The sequence below is a fragment of the Narcine bancroftii genome, chromosome 3 (assembly GCF_036971445.1).
Source record: "Narcine bancroftii isolate sNarBan1 chromosome 3, sNarBan1.hap1, whole genome shotgun sequence".
Classification (NCBI taxonomy): domain Eukaryota; kingdom Metazoa; phylum Chordata; class Chondrichthyes; order Torpediniformes; family Narcinidae; genus Narcine; species Narcine bancroftii.
Window position 1 is genome coordinate 278,935,736 of NC_091471.1, and position 27,190 is coordinate 278,962,925.

At 42.2% G+C, this 27,190-nt stretch overlaps 1 protein-coding gene across 3 annotated transcripts in view; it reads right to left on the minus strand.

Moving 5' to 3' along the window:
- LOC138758832 (retinoic acid-induced protein 1) overlaps nucleotides 1-26,161 on the minus strand; it is a 71,053-nt gene extending 44,892 nt beyond the window's left edge. For 2 of the 3 annotated variants that reach the window (XM_069928262.1, XM_069928264.1), the window contains exon 1: nucleotides 26,072-26,161. The gene's annotated coding sequence lies outside the window, so the exon portion shown is untranslated. The other variant, XM_069928263.1, reaches the window with a different exon arrangement.
- Nucleotides 26,162-27,190: the final 1,029 nt, after the last annotated feature.

Sequence of the window (27,190 nt, forward strand, 5' to 3'; positions counted from 1 at the left end):
TATTTTTAAAGAATATATGGAATCAGTAAAAGAATGGCAATTACAAGAATTTAGTGAAATAAAAAGAAGAATTAAAAGTGCCGAAGAAAAAATGAATAGATTAGAGATGGTCATGTCAGATACAGGAAAAAGAGTGGACAAGGTGGAAGAACGAGAAACAGCCGTAGAAATGGAAGTAGAGGACTTAAAAAAGAAATTAGAATAATCTAATAAAACAGTTAAAGAGACAGAAGAGCTGTTAGCTCAGAAGATAGATATAATGGAAAATTATAATAGAAGAAATAATATAAAGATAGTGGGCCTTAAGGAAGATGAAGAAGGCAAGAATATGAGAGAATTTATAAAAGATTGGATCCCCAGGGTCCTAGGAAGACCAGAATTACAGGAAGAAATGGAAATAAAAAGGGCACATACAACATTAGCCCCGAAACCACAGCCACAACAAAAACCAAGATCCATTTTAGTAAAATGCTTAAGATATACAACAAGAGAAAATATATTGGAGAAAGCAATGAAGAAAATAAGAGAAGACAAAAAGCCACTGGAATACAAAGGTCAAAAATTTTTTTTCTATCCAGACATAAGTTTTGAACTCCTGAAGAAGAGAAAGGAGTTTAATACAGCAAAAGCGATCCTATGGAAAAAAGGATATAAATTTATGCTAAAGTACCCAGTGGTACTTAAAATAGTTATTCCAGGGCAGCAAAACAGACTATTCTCGGATCCGGAGGAAACACGAAAATTTGCAGAACAACTACAAAACAGGCAGAGAGATGAAGACATGTAACGAGAGTAAAAATGACCACGAACTATATGTATGTGTGTATATGGGTGTGTATGTATATATGTGTGTACATGAGTGTATCCGTATTTAAAGGAAAATATATAGAGTATAGATAAGAATTAATAAGGGAAAGAAAGGGAAGAGAGGAAGTAAGGAGGGAATTAAGAGAGTGACCTTTGTTATATATGAAAATTGAAATCTTTTCTGGGGGGGGCTGGGTGGGGAGGAGTTACGGTCACTGCGAAATCAGTTGATGCTTGCGAGTGAATTCGCAAATCCAAATGGAGAGGAGAGATGTGGTTGCCCGACAAGGGATAAAGGGCAACTCAGGAAGGGGAGGGGATAGTGGGGTTAAAGAAGTTTTAAATAGGAGAATAAGGAAAATGTTTGATGTTTTAGAAATGTTGTCTTATAAAGTGTTCAAAACAAGAAAGCAGAAATGGATAAGAAGGAAAGGTGATGATGAGGAAACGGAAAGGAAAGATAAACAAAGTATGAAATGGCTACATTGAACTATATGACTTTAAATATTAACGGAATACATAACCAAATCAAAAGGAAGAAACTGCTAAATTTACTGAAAAAAGAAAAAATTGATATAGCATTCATGCAAGAAACACATTTAACTGAAATGGAGCACAAGAAATTAAAGAGAGATTGGGTAGGACATGTAACAGCAGCGTCATATAATTCAAAAGCTAGAGGAGTAGCTATATTAATCAGTAAAAATGTACCAATTAAAATAGAAGAGGAAATAATAGATCCAGCAGGGAGATATGTAATGATAAAATGTCAGATATATTCGGAGCTTTGGAATTTACTCAATGTATATTCACCTAACGAAGAAGATCAAAAATTTATGCAAGATATTTTTTTGAAGATAGCAGACACGCAAGGGAACATACTAATAGGAGGGGATTTCAACCTTAATTTGGATTCAAACATGGATAAAACTGGGAAAAAAATTAACAGAAAGAACAAAGTAACCAAATTTATAATTAAATCAATGCAAGAAATGCAACTTTTGGATATATGGAGGAAACAACACCCAAAGGAAAAGGAATATTCATGTTATTCGGGTAGACATAAAACATACTCAAGAATAGACCTATTTTTGCTATCAGCTCGTATGCAAAACAGAGTAAGAAAAACAGAATATAAAGCTAGAATATTATCAGACCACTCACCCCTGATATTGACAATAGAGTTAGAGGACATCCCTCCAAGAATGTATAGATGGAGATTAAACTCCATGCTACTTAAAAGGCAGGATTTTAGAGAATTCATTGAAAGACAAATTAAAATGTACTTTGAAATAAATACGGAATCAGTGAAAGATAAGTTTATACTATGGGACGCAATGAAAGCGTTCATCAGAGGGCAAATAATAAGTTATGTAACCAAGATGAAGAAGGACTACAATCAGGAAACAGAGCAGTTGGAAAGGGAAATAGCAAATATAGAAAAGGAATTAGCAATGAAGGAAGACACAACTAAAAGAAGAGAATTGGCAGATAAAAAAATAAAATATTAAATACTACAAACATATAAGGTGGAGAAGAACATAATGAAGACAAAACAGAAATATTATGGACTAGGAGAGAAAACACACAAAATTCTAGCGTGGCAGCTTAAGACAGAACAAACTAAGAGAATGGTATTGGCATCAAGGAAAAAAGACAAACAAATCACATATAATCCAACAGAGATTCATGAAAACTTCAGAGAATTCTACCAAACTGAAAACGAAGGGAAAGAAGACAAAATAGATGAATTTTTAACTAAAATTGAACTACCGAAATTACAAACAGAGGAACAAAATAAATTAACAGAACCATTTGAAATAGTAGAAATACAAGAGATAATAAAAAAACTACCGAATAATAAAACACCAGGAGAGGATGGATTCCCAATAGAATTCTATAAAACATTTAAAGATTTATTAATTCTTCCCCTCCTGGAAGTAATCAACCAGATTGATAAAACACAAAGCTTACCAGATTCATGCAAAACAGCAATAATTACAGTAATACCAAAGACAGGGAAAGATCCACTCGCACCAGCATCATATAGACCAATATCTTTACTTAACACAGATTATAAGATAATAGCTAAACTATTAGCAAACAGATTAGCCGACTATGTACCAAAAATAGTAAACCTAGTCCAAACTGGATTTATTAAAAAAAGACGAACAACAGACAATATTTGTAAATTTATTAACTTAATTCATGCAGTAGAAGGAAATAAAGCTCCAACAGTAGCGGATGCTTTAGACGCAGAGAAGCCCTTTGACAGAGTAGAATGGAATTATTTATTCAAAGTACTACAAAAATTCAGCTTACCAGAGAAATATATTAATTGGATTAAAGCATTATATAAGGGGCCATTGGCGAAAGTGACAGTAAATGGATATATATCAAAACAATTTAACTTAAGCAGATCAACAAGGCAGGGATGCCCACTATCGCCCTTATTGTTCACGTTAGCCATAGAACCACTAGCAGAACTGATAAGAACAGAAAATAAAATAAAAGGGATAAAAATAAAAGACAAGGAATATAAAATCAGTTTATTTGCAGATGACGTTATAGTATACTTAACAGAACCAGAACTATCAATAAAAGAATTACATAGGAAATTGAAGGAATATGGAGAAGTGTCAGGATACAAGATTAACGCAAATAAAAGTGAAGCAATGCCAATGAATAATGCGTATTTCTCAAAATTTAAGAAAGAATCACCATTCAGATGGCAAATGAAAGCAATACGATACCTAGGTATACAAATAAATAAAAACCTCAGCCATCTATATAAACCCAATTATTATCCACTAATGAGCATTGGAAAGACTTACCACTAACACTAATAGGAAGGATAAACTGTATTAAAATGAACATTTTCCCAAGGATACAATATCTATTTCAGGCATTGCCAATACACCTAACAGAGAAATTCTTCAAGGAGTTAAAGAAAATAATAAGGAAATTTTTATGGAAAGGGGGGAAACCGAGGATAGCACTAGATAAATTAACAGAATGGTATAAACAAGGAGGCTTACAACTGCCAAACCTTAAAAATTATTATAGAGCCGCACAATTAAGATACCTATCAGATTTTTATCAAACAAGGGAAAAACCAGATTGGACTAGATTAGAACTAGATAAAATAGGGGAGAAGATACCTGAACATATATTATATAAATGGGATGAAAAATTGGTACAACGTAGGAATTCTCCAGTATTACATCATCTGCTCAATATTTGGAAGAAGATTCATGTAGAAAGGAATAAAACAAATTACCAATTACCAAAACTAATACTGACGCAAAATCAGCTTATCCCTTTTACAATAGATAACCTTTCCTTTAGAGAATGGGAGAAAAAAGGATCAAAAGAATAGAAAATTGCTTTTCAGGAAATAAATTACTATCCTTTGAACAAATGAAGGTTAGATATAATATAACGCAAGATACAGTGTTGGCATACTACCAACTGAAATCCTACTTGAAGGACAAATTGGGAAGCAGTCTGAGGTTACCAGAGGGAAGTAATTTTGAATATGTGATTACAGACACAATGATAATCAAAAAACTTTTAACAAATATGTATATTAAACTGCAAGAAAAGGAGAATGAGGAAACAAATGGTAAAACTAAACAAAAATGGGAACAAGATTTAAACATAAAGATAAAGAAGGAAGCATGGGAGAAGTTATGCTCTGGAACTATGAGAAGTTACATATGATACAATATAACTGGATACACAGGCTATACATTACACCTCAAAAGTTAAATAAATGGGACCCAACAGTATTTGACAGATGTTTTCGCTGTAAAAAGGAAATGGGACCACAATTCATGCAATTTGGACATGTGAGAAAGTGAAAAAATTTTGGGAAGATCTAAACCAGATATTAAATAAAATCACAAAAAGCAATATACCAAAAAACCCAGAGATCTTCCTCCTAAGTAACATAAAAAAACAAAGAATTTGGACTTGATTTGGATGGTGCACAAAAAAGATTTGTTAGGATAGCCCTAGCTGTAGCAAAAAAATGTATTATGTCAGCCTGGAAATTAGAAGATAACTTGAGAATACAACAATGGTATATAGAAATGAATAAATGTATTCCACTAGAAAAAATAACATACAATTTAAGAAATAACATTACAATATTTGAACAAATATGGGAGCCATACATGAAACACAATAGAGAAAACCTACCGGGGACATCTACCACCTAAAATGACAGAAGGAGAAGGAAATGAAAAGAATTGACTCAGTGGAACTTCTTGTTTATTTTTATTGAGTGACCACATTGTTTGACGGGTTTAATGTATCTTAAATTCCAAACTTTAAATGAATGGGAGGGGAGGTAGGGAGGGTGGGATGGGAAGAGGGAGGGGGGTGGAGAAAACGACACTGTTTATATTTGAAAAGAAAAATGTATTTATCTTGATCAATGTGGTTTATAGTGTGAAAAATAAAAAATTTTAAAAAAAGACTGCAATTTTCACCTCTTAGGTGCACGGAGGTCCGGAGGTCCGTCCAGTAAGAAGACAAGCAGAGTCAGCAATGAGAATATACATTTTATTTCTTTTTCTCAATTCCTTCATCTGTGTCACATCTGCTCCCAGCATGAGCTCTTCCATTCCAAATCATCCTCGATGGCTGGTTGCATCACTGCCTGGTACGGAGATGCCAACTCTCAGGATAAGAAGAAACTCCACAGGGTTGTTAACTCGGCCTGCGACATCACGGGCACCAGACTTCACTTCATCGAGGACATTGACATGAGGTGATGTCTTCACCTCTATCCTCAAAGATCCCCCACTAGGCCATGTCCTCTTCACTCTACTACCATCGGGGAAAAAGGTACAGGAGCCTAAAGACGAGCACTCAGCGGCACAAGGGCAGCTTCTTCCCCGCTGCCATCAGATTCCCAAATAATCAATGAACCACAGACACTGCCTTACTTTTCGTGCATTATTTTGTTTTTTATTATTGTTGTAAAAGTGGTTTATGTGAATGTTTGCACTATGATACTGCCACAAAACACCGAATTTTGTGACTTGCTCGTGACAATAAATTCTGAAAAAAAAATGTCCTTCTTCTTCAAAAAACATAGCTTCCCCTCTACCACCATCAACTTGTCCCTAACCTGCATCTCCTATTTCCCACACCTGTCCTGGCCCCTTCTGTCCCCAGATGCAACAATGACAGGATTACCCTTGTCCCCATTATCAGGCCCACCAGCCTCTGCATCTAACATATTCTTCCCAATTTCTGACACCTTCAACATGATCCCACCAACAGGCGCATCTTCCCTTTTCCTCCCGTCCCCACCCTCCTCAGGACCATTCCCTCCATGACTCTCTTGTCCACTCGCCCCTTCCCACTAATTCCCCCTTTGTACCTACCTTTGTGACTGCATAAAACGCTACATGCACCCACACCTCCTCCCTCACCTCCATTCATGGCCCCGAACTCTCCTCCCAAGTGAAGCAACACTTCACTTGTGAATCTGCGGGGCTCATCTACTGCAGCCATTCTCAACTGGGGACCATAGGGCCCCTCTTGGGGCAGCAAATTTAAAGGGGTGGGAAGCGCAGACCGAAATCATAAAATATTTTTTATGACTTTTATGTAATCGGACCAGCTGCCAGCTAAAATGGTGAGTGGGCTCAATTTGAACTTTTTGGAAAAATTTGGATAGGTACATGGATCGGAGGGATATGGTTCAGGTGCAGGTCAATGGGAGAAGGCAGAATTATAGTTTAGCACAGATTAGATGGGCCAAAGGGCCTGTTTCTGTGCCATGGTGTTCTATAGTTCTATTAAAATTCCTTGCAGATGAATGGATAGGGCGGTGGAAATGTGGAAGGTAGAAGTACAAACAAAACCAACTAAACTTGACTGCTTCACAGGGAAGGGAGATCATAAACTTTGAGCAGAGTTCTAAGGAAGCCATAACCAAAAAAAGGCTGACCTACTGCATCCATTGTTCCTTCCTCGACGTTTGGAAAGACTGGACGCAGCTTGGAGCACCTTCACTCTGTCCACTGTTAAAACAGGAACCTCCAGCCAATCATTTCAATCCCACATGACAGGTGTGTCAATGCACTGTCAGACTGAGGCCACCCACAGATTGGAGCTACATCTCCATCAGATGGCATTAACATGGACATGTTTCCATTAGACCCCTCCCCTCTCTTTCCCTATCCCTCTGTCCCCTTCCCTCTCCATTCAGAGAGCCAACACATTACATCAGCTTTTTTCTCCTGCCCTTCCACCCACATCCATCTCTTGCCAGCTAGCTTGTGTTCTTCCTCTTGCCTCTTCTCCCGCCATTTTATTCAGGCAGCCTGCTTTTTGCTCATCCCGTGAAGGCATCCTCAGGCCCAAAGCCTTGGTTATGTATCTTTGCTAGGTAAAGAATGCTGTGTGACCTGGGGAGTTTCTCCAGCACTTTTGAGTATTAAAAACCATATCAAGTGAGATTTTTTAAAAGCAACCACTATTTTTAACTCCCAACAGAACCCAATTAATAATACCTTCACAGAAACATTTGCTAAAGGCAAATAACAGATTTCAAATTAGCAAGAGAATTATCATTCTTTTCAAATCAGTGTGTTCACACGGGCAAACGATGGTAAATTGCGTCACAATTGGCCTGAAACAGGTGGCTCTGATACAAGGCCAGTGATTGGGACTGGGGTTCAAATCACCGGTCTTGTCCATAAGGTGTTGATACATTCTCCCTGTGCCAGCATGGGTTTTTTCCAGTGGCTCCGGTTTCCTCCTGCCCTTTAAAATTGCACCGGGGGTTGTAGGTTAAATGGGTGTAGTTGGGCAGCACGGGCTCGTGGGCCGAAAGGGCCTGTTACCGTGCTGTAGGTCTAAATTTAAAAAATTTAACAAAAAGGTTGCATGTAAAGTCGCTTCAAGAATTTTAAAAGGATAGATAAAAACGGTTCAGTCCTGACCTCTGGTGTTGTGACAAGTTTACCAAGATCGTGTTATATGGCGAGCTCTCCACTGGCCACCGAGACAGAGGTGCACCAAAGAAGAGGTACAAGGACTGCCTAAAGAAATCTCTTGGTGCCTGCCACATTGACCACCGCCAGTGGGCTGATCTCGCCTCCAACCGTGCATCTTGGTGCATCACAGTTCGGCGGGCAGCAACCTCCTTTGAAGAAGACCGCAGAGCCCACCTCACTGACAAAAGACAAAGGAGGAAAAACCCAACACCCAACCCCAACCCACCAATTTTCCACTGCAACCGCTGCAACCGTGTCTGCCTGTCCCGCATCGGACTTGTCAGCCACCTCCCTCCCAGCCTGCAGCTGACGTGGACATTACCCCTCCATAAATCTTCGTCCGCGAAGCCAAGCCGAAGAAGACACTTTCTCCCATGACTGTATTGATTTCCTGTGGGTATTCAGGTTCCAAAGACTGTGACTTGCTTGGCTGATTGACCACTGTAAATTGCCCCTAATGAGTAGTTAAGTGATAGAGGTGAGGAGGGGGAAGTGTTCAAGAGTATGTCGGAGAAAATATGACATCATGTGAAGAATTTTGTCTCCCCGACCTTTCTCTTGTGCAAATGCCAGAAAGCTTGGTGGCTTCCCGGTGAAGTGCAGCCATTTGGAAAAATGCAAGAGCTTGGTACGAGCTACCACTGAGAAAGCAGAATGGCATCTCCAAACAGAGAGCTGCCTCCAAGCATCACATCGAATGAAACAAGAAAGTCTGCAGACACGATGATTGTAGTTAATCCACAAAAGTGCTAGAGATACTCAGGGCCCACAGCGTCCGTAGGAGGCAAAGAGATAGAACCATTTCAGTACATCATTTTGCTGCCTACGGCCTCCTGGCTGTCAGCCTATGATCCTCTGCCTGCCTCTTTGCCCCTCCCCTCCTTGCCATTTTATTCAGACACTTGCCTGGTTTTTGCTCATACTTTGACAAAGGCCTCAGGCCTGGAACACTGCTTAGATATATTTGCCTCCTTTGGAGGACCAGGCCCTGCTGAGTTTCTCCAGCATTTACCAGAGCATCACTTACCAGGTGGGGCTGAAGGGGAGATTGGAATGTACGAGGCGCAGTGGCAGAGAGTTGGAGGTGGGGATAGGGGTGGCAGTGTGCGGGGCAGTGAGGAGGTTGCACGGGCTCTGGGTTAACGGCCGCGTCTCGATGCTCAGTGCACAGTCAAGGACGATGAGAGGAAGCCCATTAGACAGAGCCGTGGCTGGATGAGCGGAAGGCTCAGATTTCCATAAAGAAATGCACTTGCGGCAGGTTAATTAGTCAGGTAGTTGTGGAGGGGTTGATCACCCACCCCACTATAGCTCCGATGGAGAACCACTGATCCCCAAACAATAACTGCACTTCTTATATAAATTCACAAAACTTTGTAGGTTTAGTTCACATTTCCAGCATGTGCAACAGTTCAGACCAGTTCCTCAGGCACAGGTGGGTCGTAAAAATTAGGGGTCAGGGTTTTCTGTTCCTTGGTGATGCATTTGTAAAGATTGACTCTGATGTGTTGTGAACTGTGCCAGAAAACAAAGTGTTAAGATTACACTGGACAATGAAGATTTTGCTTCCTGAACACTTTTGGCTGTATTTTATGGATTTTTGGGCTGCTACCACGCACTGTTTTTAGTTATAACCTATTTTTGTGATTTCCTATCTTATTTTAAGTCCTCTAGTTTATTGCCCACAAAGCAGGCTGTTTTGATGTGTCCCAGCATGCCTGGGCATGCACTAAGGGCAGGTGCTATGAAAATGTTGTCTTCGGCCTGGGCTTACTCAGCCAGGGTAGATGCAGGCAAGCTATAAAAGCAGTTCACATATACAGTTGCTGTGCATTACATTGAATGCATGTTGATCCACATGTTCTTCAGTCAAATAGCACAGTGAGCGTACTTAACAACAGCATTTATTGCCTTCAGGAAGATTCAATACCACAGAAATGTCTTGTCAATGTTGCAATGGCTGCGATACATTCTGTTACATTTGTGGTGAGTATATGCTTAAGGCTCAAAGATGCAGCATGACTGCATTTGTTATGAAAGCCTATGAGCTCTACTTCACATAAAATTGGTGACCAAGACAAACTCTGGGCTCCTCACATTTCTTATGCAACCTGAGAGCTTGGCTCAGAGGTACATTATGTGATTCAACATCCTAAATTTAATAAAAGTTAAATTTAATTTTTCTCCAACTTCCTATGTGATACAGAAAATCTTTGTGTTCATCTTGAAATTATCCTTCATTATCCACAATTTTTTTGGGGAAGTACACTTTGGAAAAAAATTGTTGTCCATTGTTATTTGCATTTCCAACACTGTTAAATGTACAGGGGGTTGTAGATTAATGGGGTGTAATTTGAGAGGCACGGATTCATGGGCCAAAATGGCCTGTCTAAATTAAAATGACAGCCAATGTCAAGTCTGCCCCTTCTGCCTCATGAGATGCTGAAATGATTAGGAGTTGAAATTGAAGGGGATGGAAAATCGGTATTGCTTAAACGGGGAGAACATAGCAATTTCAATATAAAAAAATTCCAGAAATAAACATTCAAAGTTTATTTTTGACCAGCAAGGGTTAAAAGTTTTAACTTGTTGAAATACCGCCAAACATGGACCAGTTAATTCAACTCAAGAATCATAAAGCAAGAGAGAATAATCCTCTCTGTGATTACCAGTGGGACCTGGTTGTGAGCACGCCAATTGACTGTCTTGTGTGACCCTCAGGCAACAAACAGGGAAGATCCCAGACTCAAACAGGATTAAAATCAAGGAACACCTATAATAAGCATGCTAAACTAGAAAAATTTGACAAGCCAAATCTTAAATAGGATTTGACAACAATTTGCATTTATATAGCAACTTTAATAAATAGAGAAATGCTTTATGTTGATTCACTGGAGAATAATCAGTCAAAAAAACTGGCTCTATGCAAAAGATGAATCAAGGCCCAGTCATGGGGAAGAACTTAAGGCATCTTGGAGAGGTAGAGAAGCAAAGGCTTAGTGAATACATCTCAGAACACATGGACAAAAGAGTTTTTTTCCTTTTGGCCCATGAGCCCGTGCTGCCCGATTACACCTAGCTGGCCTGCACCTTGGTATGTTTTGGGCGGTGGGAGGGAACCAGAGGGGGCCCAGGCGGACACAGGGTTTAGGGGGAGTGGAGAGCATCCGGGCTCCTCGCTGACGGCGTGGGATTCGAACCCCATTCCCAGTCGCTTGCATTGTAACAGTGTTGCGCCAACCGCTACACTAACCTTGCCACCCTAATCTTATTTAACCTTACCCTCTCTCACCTTAAAGCTATCCCCTCTTGTATTTGACATTCCCACCCTGGGAGAAAGACTATCCACCCTCTCGAGTCACCCCTCAGCCTCCAATGCTCCAGAGAAAACAACCCAGTTTGTTTATAAACACCCAAAAGTGCTGGAGGAGCTTTCACCAATATTCCTGTGGGTTTTTACGACAATCTCAGTGAAGGGCCTGTTTCGGTGGAGATAGGCCTGTTTGGCAGTGATGAGAGGATCCCAGATGATCAGTTATGTAGAAATACTCCATTTTTTGAGGTGTACTTTGGAAGGGAGGTTAATCAGATGAGAGACAGCATGGGCTGACAGAAGACTGAGACGGGATATTAACACAAGGATAAGAATTTAACCTGGATTACTGACAGACAAGGAGCCAGCAGAGGTCAGTGAGGACGTAGGGTCATTGGTAAATTAGGAAAACAGCAGAGATGGCCCAGTGACAAAGTAGATACTGCTGTTACCACCCTGCTTCAGTGACCTGTGTTCAAACCTGACCCCAGACTGAGAGTGTGGTCTGCATGCACTTCCCGTGGGTTTCTCTAAAGTGCCCTGGTTGCCTCCTCATCCCAGAGTTGTGCTAAATTACATGTATTTAGCGAACATAAATGTATCCTCGCAGGTGGGCGATAAGAGAACTGGGGGAAATTACTGAGTATGCGTAAAGGAGTACGTGGCAAGGAAATAAATGGGATTACTCTGAGAGGTGGCATTGACTTGATGGGCCTTATGACTTCCTTCTGTGTCATGAAAAAATATGAGCAGAACTTTGGATGGGCTTTTTGACAGAGGGTGAAAGCTGGGAGATCGGTCAAGGGATCTTCTGAATAATTGAGTTGGATGGCAGCATGAGCACTGATGTTAGTTTAGGTAGCATTACAGTGAGATGATATACAGGTGGATATTAGGTGGTCTTAGAGACAGAAAGGAGATCGCACATCAGGGGATGAAGCACTTTTAAAAATGTTACCAAAACCTAAAACCACATTAGTTTAAACACTGCACCAGCAGCAAAACAGATTGTTTTGCTCTCTCACTTTTCAGTCTAGATTTCTTTCTGATTTGCTCTTTCCATTTGGCAGCTGATCTCAGGTTTTTTCCCTTTTTCCTTCATTCTGTTCCCCTGTGACAAGGCATCTCTCACAAAGTCATTCTCTGCCCTCACCTTCCTCCACACTGGCTTCCTCCTCCACTTTCTGCACCTGTCTCTGTTGTCTACATCTTTGTCACCGTCACAATTCCCTCCCTTTTTTGCTCAAATCAAGCTCCCGTATTCTCTGACTCTCATCTTCCCATGGTTTCTGACTGTCAGACTCATTAGCCTCTATTCTCGCTGTCTGTCATTGTCTTTCTTCCTTTTGCATTTATACGTTGCTGGAGTTGAACTGATCCAGGAATTACGTCTCTTCCTCATTGTAGATGCTCCAAGAATCACGTCTCTTCCTCATTAGCCTGCTGGATGTCAGAATGGAGCCATCTGTTGCGTGTAATAAAATCAGTAGCAGACAGATGCAGACTTAGTGAAGGAACCATGCTGCTCTTTCCACTGAAATCCTATGTATATATAGATTTACATTGTTTCACCTCTCAAGGCACTGGATTCCTGCAACATGACTGTAACCCTCTGATAGCCTCCTCCTGCTCTTATTTCTTATGTTCCAAACTATTGTGTTTAGTTAGGTTATATGCCAAGGAATGGAATGAGAGCACTGATGATTACTATGTCCTCAATCTCACTTGAGCATCACAGGTTCCTTTTCCAAACTCCAGTGACTCAAAGAAAGGCTATTATTCTACCCAATCCAACGTTTTAATTGCGATCAGATAACTTGACAAAAGCCAGAGACCAAACACCTTTGTGGACATGTCTCAATTCCGTGCAAACTGAGGCCTTCACCCAACAAAAGGAAGGCAATCTTATTCATCATCCATCTATCTTACAAAGCAGCAAAGTCATACCCAAAACGTTCACTGAGGATTCAAAAAGCAAAATGTTGTAGTTGCAAATTGTTGTGTTTCTAGACTCTAGCAATGTGGGTGACGCCAAATGCCCCTCTGAAATGGAGTGGAAGCCACTTCAGGCCAACATAAGGAAGGCCACACATATGTTGGCCTTGCCAAAAACCAGCGCCAATAGATGTAACAGTCAAAACTTGGCTATTCAAGGAGAAGAGGTTGGGATAAAACAATTGTGATCTTGGTTGCAACCAAAAACAGAAGGGAAAATTACAGGCAAGACATCCAGCCGAGAGATTCCAAGAGCCAGGAATTAATAATAAAAAAACAAGCATCATAATCACTGGATATGCATAGAGGAATGAAGACTGAGGAAGTAAATACATGGCTGAAACATTATTGTGAAAAGGGTTCCTTTTGTGGGACAAAACCACTAGTTCTGGGTAGAAAGGAAATATAAAGACATATTTCACGTGAACCAAGGTGAAATCAGGGGCATGTTGAAAACCTGGATAAGTCAGAACGACTTTAAATAAGCAAATGGGAAAAGGCTCACATGGAAAAAGTAATGACTGAAAATCACGGAAAGGTGATCATTCACCTTCCATACACGCCAGCCCATAATTATGCCTTTTACACTGTACAACTTTCCAAATCTCAGTAGATATCAAACTTCTTGAACATAGCCTCTCGATTGTTATATGTCATACAAAATCAAGGGATCTGTAACCAAGCTTTGCAGGGCCTACAGATTTTCAGACACTAGAACTCCCCTTGCCCATCACCCTTTGCTTTCTCCCACTGAACTAATCTTGAATATGCCATGGGGTAATCTCTGATCACTGTGCTGTTTCGCACTATGTCAAGTCAAATGTGATCACATCATTAAATTTTTGAGGAGATAGCAGAGGTTGAATTATTAGTCAGATAGAATGTTCCCTTAAAAAAAATCCTTGATTAATCTGTGCTCCTTCACAGCTGCTGTCAAAGCCCTGTATGCAACTCCCATTGCAGTCTTCAATCCTTGCCTGTTTCTTGAAGCCATCTATAAAGTCTCCACAATCTGCTTTCTTTCATCATCGACCATCATCACTCTATAATTTCATCCCCTAGTCTGCTCTTCCCCACTTTAATTAACACACTTTTGGAATATTTTCCAAGAACTTCTCCACCTCCTACATGAGGTTAACTGCCCTGTAGTATACTCAATATGTTTCTTTCTCCCTTATTAATTGGCAATACTATTTAGCAGTCTTCTAGTACTCTGACAACACATCTGACTGGAGAGACTACAAGGAAATGATGTCTGTTATTTCTCCAACCACATCCCCTCCAACACCACTTTGTCGGAAAGTCCTACAGTGTGGAAACAGCCCAATGTGCCCACACTGATCAAAATGACCCACCCACACTAATCCCACCTGCTTGCATTTAGCCTGTATCCCTCCAAACCCATCCTGTCCAACTTTTTCTTAAACATCGCAACAGTACCTGCCTCAACCACCAGCCTTTTCCACGCACCCACCACCCTCGGTGTAAAAATGTTCCCTCAGGTTCATGATAAATCTCTACCCCTTCATCCGAAACCTATTCCCTCTGGTTACCGAATCCTCTCCTCAAGGCACTCTGCTTTCAACTGATCTATTCCCACCATGATTTTGTACACGTCGGAGATCTCCCTCATCCTCCTGCCTGCTCATGCCTCTGGATCCCAGCAACATCCTCGTAAATCTTCTCCACGGCTTCCCCAGCTGCTTGTAGCATGCTGACCAAAACACAACCCAATACTCAAAATGGGGCCTCACCAATGTCTTATTCAACTGCAACAAGACCTCCCAACCTCAACACTCAGTACTCTGACAGATGAAGGCAAATGTTCCAAAAGCCTTTTGACCATAATTTGTAACAGTGATGTCACTGTCAAGTTACTATGTATCTGTACTCCTTGATTCCTTTGCTTAAAACCATTCCCCAGATCCTTACCATATTCACTGTGTAGGTCCCACCCATATTAGACCTCCCTAAAAGCAACACCTCACATTTCTCTGCATTAAATTCCATCAACCATGCCCACCTGCCCATCTGATCAAGATCCTGCAACTATCTTCCCTATCTACAATCTCAGACATGTTAGCATCATCCGCAAACTTGCTAATCATGCCACATAAAATGTCATCTAAATCATTGATAAAGGTGACAAACAGACGGCCCAGCGCCGTATCCTGTGGGACATGACTAGTCATTGGGCCCAGCGCTGTATCCTATGGGACACCACTAGTCACTGGGCCCAGTGCTGTATCCTATGGGACACCACTAGTCATTGGGCCCAGCGCCGTATCCTGTGGGACACCACTAGTCATTGGGCCCAGTGCTGTATCCTATGGGACACCACTAGTCATTGGGCCCAGTGCTGTATCCTATGGGACACCACTAGTCATTGGGCCCAGTGCTGCATCCTATGGGACACCACTAGTCACTGGGCCCAGCGTCGTATCCTGTGGGACACCACTAGTCCCAGAGCTCCGATCTCAATCTCCCACCATCACTTTCTGCTTTCTTCCATGAAGCCATCGTTCTGTCCAATTTGCTGTCTCTCCTTGACTCCCTTGTGATCTAACTTTCCAGAGCATCTAGCTGCGCAGAACCTCATCAGATGCTTTCTTGGATTCCGCATAAACATACATCCACAGCTCCGCCCTCGACCACCCTCTTGGTCATAATTCAAAAACCTCTATCAGATTTGTGAGACGTGACCTCCCACTTACAAAATGATCCTGACTATCCCTAACCAGCCCTTGTCTATCCATGTACATATATATCTTCTCCCTTAGAACCCTCTCCAGTAACTCACAAACATGTGTTAGGCTAACTGACCTGTTGCTTTTCCCTTGAGCTTTTCTTGAACAGAGGCACAACATTTACCACCCTCCAGTCTATGGCATTTCATTTGTTCTTAATGACAGGTCATAAATCTCAGTCAGGGCACCTACAATTGTCTCTCCATTTCACGCAGTGTCCTCAGAAATATCTGATCAGGCCTTTGTACACTTCAGAACTCGTCAACTATAAAACTGTGGAGAGATTTCATCCAGTCCTGGCAATTTATTACCTTTTACAGAGATTCCGGTCCAAGAGCCCACCTGCACTGCCCAATTACACCCATGAGCATCTTTGGGAGGTCAGAGGAAAATGGAGCACCCAGAAGAAACGCACACAGACACATGGAGAACATTTTAACTATTTACAAACTGCAGCACATTCAACCCCGGTGGCTGGTGCTGTAACCTCATCGCTAACCATGCAAATATCCTTGTTTAACATTTCATATTCTTTTGTTTAGTGTCAATATTTAATATCCCTCTCTTCCACGTATTCTTCAAGCGTCTTTCACCTCCATACTGAGGTTCCATTTGGGTTGGGAACAATGCCTGTTAACTCTCTTTCTCTTCTCCATTTTTAAAACAGCTTTGCGTTTTTCTCGATTCTACCTGCTAATACTTTCCATGGACCTTCTATGGCTCGATTAAAAAAAAGTATGAAAACCAAAGTGGTGTGCAAATCATTCAGCTAAACGACAAACCAATTGAACCAGGAGAAAGAAAGAAAGAAAAAGTATACATTTCAAGTACTTAAAATGTTGTAAATTTTGAGGCCATGACGCCCCCTCTTTCCACCATCACAGAATATGAAGGGAGCATTGAATGAACGCAGGGTAATGATGTGGGAATTACAGGAGCAAGGCCCCAAGATGGACTTGACCAGGAACTCATGCAGCAATTTTAATACATGAGGATTAAATAACATAGTGTTAAAAAAAAAGCAGAACTTGAAACATCAGGTAACATAGAAAATGGTTAAAAGAAGTGGATAAGCATTAATGGGAGTCGTTTGTGGGGGGGGGGGGGTTCCGACACCAGCTGTAAAGTGATAGGACATAGAAATGCAAGATAAAATAAGCATTAGGGGAAAAAAAAGATATAGTTTAAATGACGGGTTTTAAATTTTGTACAGATTGGGACGAACAAATTAATTTTAAGGTCTTTTCCAGAATGCATCATGTTCTCAATAGTACACAGAAAGTTTATTACAGCAAGAGATTCTAGAAATTAACACTACTTGTTGGTAGCACAAAAAACCTGTTCTCAACGTACACCTAAAGAAAAGTAAACAAACTGACTGTGCAAAGGGAGACAGTCATATTAGATTTATAAATGAGCAAGGATCTTGATTTAGTTAATAACCCAGCTATTCAGTATTATGCTTGATATGGAAAAATGTCACATACTTTAAGATCAGTTGTTTAAATATATTTTTAAATTAACAGTTAATATTGGTAAGAAGCAAGAATATTTTCTAAGTCATGGCCAACTAATGAGAAAAATTCTGTAAAGAGAAAAAAATACAAAAAATGCAGAAGCTGGCAATGACAAAAAGAATATCCAAATATTTTTACAAAGTTTTAAAAAAGGATAGTCAATAGCAAAATTAACCATCTTTAAAGTGGATCATATTAATAATGAAAATAAAACAATGAACGTTTTGTTGATTAATTAATTGTAACAGGGAAAGATTATACGCCAGGCATTCCATGTAATATTGAATCAGGAATGGGAAAAAAAATTGTCAGAAGCAAAGTCACAGGAATAAGGATAATAATGGCACAAAAGAGCGACAAACCTGCCTAACCACTGTTTTGAAGGAAGTGGCCGAGAATATTGGACAATTGGTGTTCCACAAGGATTTCCATTGGGGCCTCACTTATTCAGTATACAGATTAAATTCAATAACCAAATATAGGAAGAACTATATAGAGTGGAGGAAAACATTATATTATAAAAATATAAGAAATTAATCAAATGGGTAAAAGTTGTGGAAAATAAAATTCCGTTTGGGTGCCTGTCTGCATTTTGCCCATAACTCGATGAAGGGCTCAAGCCTGAAAGATTGGTTATGTATTTTTTATCCTTGCTCTATAAAGGATCTGCTGAGTTTTTCCAGCATTGGGTTTTTATTTCAACTACAGTGTCTGCAGACTTTCGTGTTTTACTCATTTTTCCAGGTGCTGTCCTACATCCCAAAGATGTGCAAGTTGGCAGGTTACTTGGCCACAGTAATAAGTAGGTAAGTGGTTGAATCTGGGGAGGGGGGTTTAAAGCAATCGAACCAGGAGAACAAAAGAAATAAAAAGTATACAATTCAAGTACTTAAAATGTAAATTTTGAGGCCATGACATGCCCTCTTTCCACCATCACAGAATATGAAGGGAGCATTGAATGAATGCAGGGTACTGATGTGGGAATTACAGGAGTAAGGTGGTTAATGAAAAAAGGATTATTGTAGAATTAGTGTAAGTGGATGGACCCAGTGGGCAGAAAGGCCTTTGTGCTGTCTGACTATATTGCATAATTGTGCACAATTATTTAACTTTCCAAATATTGACTGGGAAAATTATGGAACAGGGGCATGGTTAGGGCAACCCTGTTAACAGTGGCAGGGACCAGAGTTATAATCTGGCGCTGTCTGTAAGGAGTTTGTACGTTCTCCCTGTGTCTGTGTGGGTTTCCACCGGGCACCCCTCAAAAATGCATTGGAACTGTAGGTGTAATTGGGCGGCACAGGCCAGAAAGGTCTGTTACTGTGTTGCATGTCTAAAATAAATAACAAAATAAAATAAAATAGGAAGATTTAGATGGGGTGGAATTTGTCAGATGTGTTCAGGAAAGTTTTCTCTCACAAAGTGCAGAGTCCCACAAGGGAGAGAAAACACTTGATCCAGTCTTGGGAAATTGGGAAGACTTGGACAAAGTGTTCGTGGATGACCTTTTGGGAACCAGTGAACATGGTTCTATTAGAGAGACCACAAGTTTAAATTTGGAATTGTGGCCAAGCCAATTGGAAGGTATAACACAAGAACTAGCTCAAGTTAATTTAAAGAGGTTGTTTGAAGAACTAGGAATGTAAGGACAATGGGAAGTTTTCAAAAGTATGCTGACAAGAATCCAGCACATGCGCATTCATGTTAGAGTGAAGGGACAGACATGCAAGCAAAAGGAACTTTGGGTGATGAGGGAAATTCAGGCTCTTGGTCAAGAGCAAGAGGAGTTCAAGCAGCTGGGATCAGGTGTATACCTGGAGAGGTTTCATGAACTGGGAGGGCTAAAATAAAGAAATCAGGAGGGCAAAAAGAGAAAAGGAGATGGCTCTGACAGATAACATCAAAGATAATTACAAGAGATTGAATAGCACACAAAGGGAAATGGAGTAACCAGAGAAAAAGTGGGAACACTCGGAATCGATGCAATCAACTCTGTGTGAATCCACAGGAGATGGGTACGGTCATCAATGAGTACTTCTCTGTTTTAACTGTGGAGAAGGAGATGAAGACTGGGCAACTTTGGGCAATCAAAGGTAGTCTTGAGAACAGCCAATTTTACAATTGAAGAGATGCTGAAGGTCCTGATGTGTAGAAGGTAGACAATTTTCCTGGGCCTGATCAGATATATCCAAGGACATGTGGGTAGCCAGAGAGGAAATTGCAGGTGTGCTGGATGAGAATTTTGTCATCATTCAGTACAGGTAAGTGCTAGAGCAATGGAGGGTGGGAAAGGTTATGCCTTCGTTCAAGAAAGGCTACAGGGAAAAGCTTGGGAACTCCAGCCTAATATCTGTGGTTGTTAAGTTACCAGAGAATATGTACATGGATTTGGATGAATTAAGGCTGATAAGGGATAGCCACTATGGTTTTGTAAATGGGAGGACATCTCACAAATCTGATTGAGTTTTTTGAAGATGTGACCAAGAAGGTTGTTGAGGGCAGAGCTGTGGATATTGCATAAATATATTTTAGCAAGGCAGCACATTAGCACAGCGCTGTTACAGCACCAGCGATCGGACTGGGGATTGAATCCCGCGCTGTCCACAAGGAGTTTGTACATTCTCCTCGTATTTGCGTGGGTTTCCCCCAGGGGCTCAGGTTTCCTTCCACCATTCAAAACTTACCAGGGGTGTAAGTTAATTGGATATAAATTTGGGGGGCACGGGCTCATGGGCTGAAATGGCCTGTTACCGTGCTGTATGTCTAAATCGGTAAGATTCCAGCCAGCAAGCTGAGGATGCATGGGATCCAAGGTGAGATACCATTGGCTTCATGGAAGAAAGCAGAGGATGATGGTGGACATTGTTTGTTTGAACTGGAGGCCACAGAGTTTGGTGCTGTTGACATCGACGTAAATGATTTAGATGAAGACGTTCATGACATGATTAGCAACTTTGCGGGGGACGTTAGAGTGTCTGGTATTGTAGAGAGTGAAAACAGTTGCTAAAGATTGTAGCAGGATATTGATCAGATGAGCAGGTGGGCAAAGGAATAGTTGTTGGGATTTCATACAGGGAAATGTAAGGTCTTACATTTTGGAAAGTCTAACATGGGGAGAACCTACACAGTGAATGGTAGGGGTCCAAGTAGTGTTGTAGAGCAGAGGGATCCAGAACAGGTATACAGTACCTTGAAGGTGGCATCACAGGTCACAAAGGTGTTTGACACATTGGCCTTCATCAGTGAGAGGAGTGAATACAGAATTTGGGAGGTTATGTTGCAGTTGTACAAGATGATGGTGAGGCCCTGTTTGGAGAATTGTGTTCAGTTTTGCTCAGTGTGCTGCAGGAAAGATGTTGTCAGGCTGGAGAGGGTGTGCAGAAGATGAACAAGGATGTGGCCGGGACTCAAGGACCTGAGCCATAGGGAGAGACTGAGCAGGCTAGGATGAGGGGGTGATCTCAATGAGGTGCACAAAATGATGAAAGGAACAAATTGAGTGTAAGCACATAGTCTTTTGCCTAGAGAAGAAGAAATGGTAACCAGAGGACACAGGTTTAAGACTGAACATGAGCCTGATGGGTAACTTTTTTTTAAACACAGAGGGTGGTGGGCGTATGGTATGGGCTGCCAGAGGAGATGATTGACACAGAGTCTATTGCAATGTTTCAGAAAACCTGGACAGATGCATGAATAGGATGGGTTTAGAGGGAAATGGGCCAAATACAGCTGATGGGATGTGTGAGTGAGACATTTTGGTCGGCGGGGGGCAAGTTGAGCAGAAGGGCCTATTTCCATGCTGTTTCAATGAATCAAAATGAAATTCTCAAAATTTTGATTCTTTAGCGAATTAGTTAAATCTGTGTTTCTTTGGATAATGACCTTCCTTATTATAAAGAAAACAGTCTGACCTCTTCTAGTCACTCCAAATTCAGAATGTGTCACCAATAACACCAGCAATTGGTTAATCATGCAGGGTTGGAATTACTTTAACTTCTAAGTTAGTTTTTATTGGTTACAAGAGGATATAGACAGGATGCAGAAAAGTGGCAGATGGAGTTCAATCCAGATAAGTGTGAGATGATGCATTTTGGAAGGACAAACCAGCAGGTTAATGGTCGGTTATTTAAGAATGTGGATGGACAGAGGGACCTTGGGGTTCAAATCCATACATCTCTCAAGGTCGCCACACAGGTTGATAGGATAGTTAAGAAGGCCTATGGGATGCTGGGCTTCATTAATGGGTGATTGAATTCAGTAGAGAGGTCACGATATAACTCTACAAATCTCTGTCAAGACCACAGTTAGAGTATTGTGCTCAGTTCCGGTCACCTCATGATAGGAAAGATGTGGAAGATATAGAGAGAGTGCAGAGGAGATTTACCAGAGTGTTGCCTGGATTGGAAAACAAGTTTCTTGAGGCAAGGTTAACAGAGCTGGGAATTTTTCTCTTTGGAGCGAAGAAGGATGAGAGGTGACGATAGAGGTCTACAAGATTATGAGAGGCACAGATAGGGTGGACAGCTAGCACCTGTTTCCCAGGGCAGGATCAGCAAACACCAGAGGGAGTTGTTAGGGAGGGAAGTTTACGGGAGACATCAGAGGTCGTTTTTTTCTTTACACAAAGAGTTGTGGGTGTCTGGAATGCCTTTCCAGGGATCGTTGTAGAGACTGAAACATTGGGGGCATTTAAGAGACTCTTAGACAGGCACATGGATGGAAGAAAAATAGAGGGCTACAGGGTAGGAAGGGTTTAATTTTTTTTAGGAAGGAATATATGGGTCGGTATAACATCGAGGGCCGAAGGGCCTGTACTGTGCTGTATTATTCTATGAATCTTTGTTGTTTTGTTGGTCCTGAGTATATGATCAAATTCCAATGAAGTCAGTGTGAGTCATGGAAGTGAAAAAGCAAATATTTACAGAATATAGCTCCAATCTCAAATCCACTTGCAATATTTAATGAAGAACATCATGCAAGTTAACAGAAAGTCTTTAAAAACAAACTGCGAGTTAAAAAAAAAATCAAAGAAACACTTATTTGTCCCCTCTGAACATTTGTTCTGAAATCATTATGAATGACGAACAATGGCTATTTGACAGAGTTTGCTAATAGATCTTGTTTTCGATCTCATTGGTTGCAGTGTCAGGAACCAACAACAAACAAATTGGGAATCACAAGGTAAAATCACGAGAAAAATATTCAACATGACTTGTCAACTCCATTTGTTAATGTACATCTCTAAAAAAAAACCAAGGTTGGGACAAATAAAGTTGAGAATTCTTGGGTGTGCAAAACTGGAAGGCTGGGCCATTGTTAACAATATCCAACCATTAATAATTTTCTGGGAAAAAAAGCAAAGATAACCATAATATGTTTGTGCTATCTCCATGGCGATACATCTCCAAGGAAATCTTAAATTGACTCAGCGGGGAAAGGGGCAATTATGGGCATACAGGTTTTCTACTAAAGACTTGCATTGATGGGTTGATGCAAGGATTTATACAGATAACCATATATTAGAAGTAACAGGAATATAATTTAAATTTTTAATATAATTTAGATAAACAGGAGGCCTTTCTGACCCATGCACTGCCCATATATACCAATTAACCTACCAACCCTGTCTGTGTTTGGAATGTAGGGAGGAAACCATAGCACCCAGACAAAACCTCCACAGACAACTTCTTACTGACACTGCTGGATTCAAACCCAGGCTCCTCCTGCTGTAACAGCATTATGCTAAATGCCAAGCTAACTGTGCTGAGAATATATTCCACGTTCAACAGCATTGGGATTAGTGATCATCCAGGATTGTTTTTCTTTTACCTAAATTTGCAACACAGAAGCAGGCTAATTCTCCAAAAAGACTAGGAATGTAGTGGAAATAGGACAGAAGTGACATGATGTGCTAGTTCACTGTGATTTCTATCGCAGACAACTCCAATGTCATGTCGAGAATATTATACTATCAGTGGAACCAGATTAATAAAATGCCAAAACCATATCTGTTAAAGTGGAAGTAACCATATTGACTCTATGTTTTAAAAAGGGCAGTGGAGTACTTCCAGTACTTTATTTGTCCATGAACATTATTATGAAGTTTCTATTTGTAACACCTTGCTGAGTGAAAATCGGTTGTTGTATTTGTCTGTGTAATATAATAACATCAAATTATTGGTTGGAAATTATTTGTGATGCCCTTTTGGCTTAATTTTGATTTTAGAAGGATCAAAAATTGAATTATTTTGAGTCAATCATTTAACAAATTACTTTTCACTTACAATCAGGGTTCAATGTACACAAAGCTGGAGATGGCTCGAAATTGGCTGGAGGTATCGGAACCGGGATGCAAGGGGATGCCGAGGGGTTCCTGACCATGTCCGAGGTTCAGATCTGGAGCTCGGGTCGCCAATAGTTTGGACTGGACTCTGTGTGGCTGCGGGGGCTGCAGAAGTGCTGGAGGCAAATCTATGGACACTCAGTGACTCTGGTGGGGGGGGGGGGCTCTCTTTCTCTCTCTGTTTTGAGGCACTTCAGGCAATTTCTGCCTTACAGCAGGCAAAAGCAATTTCATGTAATATGACACTGTTATATTACAATGACAATAAATTGAATCTTGAAAGGGACATAGCTTCAAGATTCAGGGGAGTAGATTTCGGACGGAGATGAGGAGGAACTGCTTTTCCCAGAGGGTGGTGAATCTGTGGAATTCGCTGCCCATTGAAGCAGTGGAGGGGACCTCGGTAAATAAATTTAAGACAAGGTTGGATAGATTTTTACATAGTAGGGGAATTAAGGGATATGGGGGGGAAAAGGCAGGTAGGTGGAGATGAGCCTGTCATCAATCCGATCAGCCATGATCTCATTGAATGGTAATGTGGGTCAGACGGGCCAGATGGCCGTCTCCTGCTCCTATTTCTTACGCTGTTATCTTCTTCTTAGACTAGTCCATCTAGGAATAAGCACAGGAAAGTAGGGCTCCACTGAACCTCTCCGCAGACCCTCAGACACCAAAGTGCCTTGCAAGACACTTGATTACTAGTCACTGCCACTGAAGTCCTTGTCCTTCCCTTTTTGCATTTAAGTGAAATGAGAATAGGATGGGATATTTGTCTTAGATTTGAAAAGTAAAAAAAAAGAAACAGAATTAACATTAATGACCCTTTGTCAGATGAAATTACCAGCATTTTCTGATTCTATTTTAAATTGTTGAAGCGCCAATAAACCGCACACCCTGAAAGTAGACAACAACCTACCGTTCAGTCCAAAGCTATGATTGGTAAAAGGAGGACAGGTATACTCGAAGACGGCAGGAATTTTCAACAAGATTGATGGACCCAGAATTAACAAAATGACGACATCTCGGGCGGGCTTGGTTAAGGGTTTAAAAAGTGCCTGTGGTGTCACAGTGAAGTATTGATCATCCAATGAAGATTTTCTTTCCTTTTGAAGTGTGACCATTTTGGTGAGATTAGAAACCAGCCAGTCTTGCACAGCAAACTCCCAACAAACAACACAAGAATAATAGCAGACCATAATTTGCTTTAGTGATGCTTTTGAGAGAACTCTTCAGCTACAGCCAGGATATTTTTTTTACATTCCTATTGTGAAAGACACCACTTCCAATCAGATGGCATTCCCCAAAGGACCTGCATCGTCCTGCTTAAGTCTCGAAAGCAGGACTTGAGATTGCAACCTTCTGGCTGACTTTCATCAGGGGGCAGGGGGTTGGAGGAGGAGGGGGGGGGGGTGGAGGAGGGGGGGGTGGAGGAGGAGGGGGGGGTGGAGGAGGAGGGGGGTGGAGGAGGAGGGGGGTGGAGGAGGAGGGGTGTGGAGGAGGAGGGGGTGGAGGAGGAGGGGGGGAGGAGGAGGGGGGGTGGAGGAGGAGGGGGTTGGAGGAGGAGGGGGGGTGGAGGAGGAGGGGGGGTGGAGGAGGAGGGGGGGTGGAGGAGGAGGGGGGTGGAGGAGGAGGGGGGGTGGAGGAGGAGGGGGAGTGGAGGAGGAGGGGGGGTGGAGGAGGAGGGGGGGTGGAGGAGGAGGGGGAGAGGGGTGCAAGAGGAGGGGGGGTGTGTGATGTTGAGCATTACTACCTAGAGTACTACCCAAGTACATGAATGTCAACATGCAGCCAGGATATCACACATTTATAAACCTGTGTCAAGCATTGCCTTGCTCCATTTTCATTTGACAGACGAGATATCACCCCCCCCCCCACCCCCACCCACCCCCTCTGCCTCCCCTCGCACACATCGATAAGCCTCAGAGTGTGGCATCGGCCAACCAATAACGTGTTGCCCTTGCAATGCAATCGTGGTCAGTCATTGGAAAACCTCGCACACCGTGGCCAATGCAATATGTGCGCGCACGTACCTGGACGAACCAAACGACTCCTTGCACTGAATCCCTCTCCAAGACAGGCAGCCTTTCCACTTCAAGCCAGTTTGGAAATGAAGAAGAAGAAAAAAATCCGTGGGGCTGCAATTCGCATTGCCAGACAGGTTATCCTGTTGGAGCTCTCAGAATGCCCGGCGATAGACTGCATCAGCAATCAGCCAAGGGGCCTCTTCTCCCTTCAAAGACACGCCAGAGAGAGAGGGAGAGAGGGAGGGAGGGAGAGGGGGGGATAAGAGAGAAAGGCATTGCAGCGGGGAAGATGCCAGGCAGACTTACACAGGACGATGCTGCTTCCGTTTCTCCAAAGATCTCGCCCTGGGAACAGCACTGCCCCCTCCTCCTCGGAGAATGCACGGGGGGGTCGGCATTGGGAATGTCTGGGAGGAAAATGCCCACCTCCCCTCCCCTCCAGCAGATCCCGTGCAGCCTCCCCCGCTGCAGAGAGAAATCGAACATCCAGGAAGAGCAGCGACCGCCGGCCACTTCGGGTCTGAGTGAGCGCTGCGACGCCGATCCGAGGCGGCTCCGATCGCGCCCCCCCCCCCCCCCTCCCCAGTCCCGCCTCCTCCCGTTCACCAGACCAAGTCCGACGCATTAATTCGCAGCAGTTCCTTGCCCTCGGGAAGGTGCTTTGTGTTTGCGAGATGTACCTGCAGTGATCCACCCCCCCCCCCCCCACCTCCACTTCTGCTGGGAGGGGAGGGGAGGGGGGGAGACTCCAGAAAAGCCCAGGGAGAGGAAAATTGCAGATTTTTTTATTAATTCTTCCTTTTTTTTCCCCCCTGCGCAATCTCAGCAGCCATGTTGTTGCAACTCACAGGAGAGCCAAGCAATTCCGAACCCAGTGGCACCCAGATGCCTGGGCACTGGCCAGTGGAGTCCACCCAGTGCAGCGTCTCCCACCCCTTCCCTGCCCTGTCCACGCTCAATCCACAGCAGGGCCGGGGGGCGGGGGGGGGGGGGAGGTCCTTGGGCAGAGACAGGGACTTCCCCCTTGGTCAGGTAGGCAGATGCGGTTCTGCTGTCATCTGTGTTGGGACTGGGATGAGGGGGAGCTCGCATTCCGACCTGCTCCGAAAGCTGGTGGCCAGTTCCCCCTTCCTAATGAGTGCCCTTTCTTCATGAACTCTAGATGCTTTAATTCGAGGTGCAGGGCCTGTTGGATGAATTCACCCTTAATCCACAAGAACTGGATTTGGTTAAAAGGCTAATGGGTGCTCAAGGAGGGAAGGGAGTTATGGTGAAGAGAAAATAGGGTCATCCTGTCACATTTTCTAAAAATGGCACATTCTCTGTACTGTGAAAACGAGTTAATTTTGGGGGGGGGGGGGGGGCGGCAAACACTTTCACCATTCCTGCTTTCAAACACATCCCACTCACTGGTATGCAATGAAA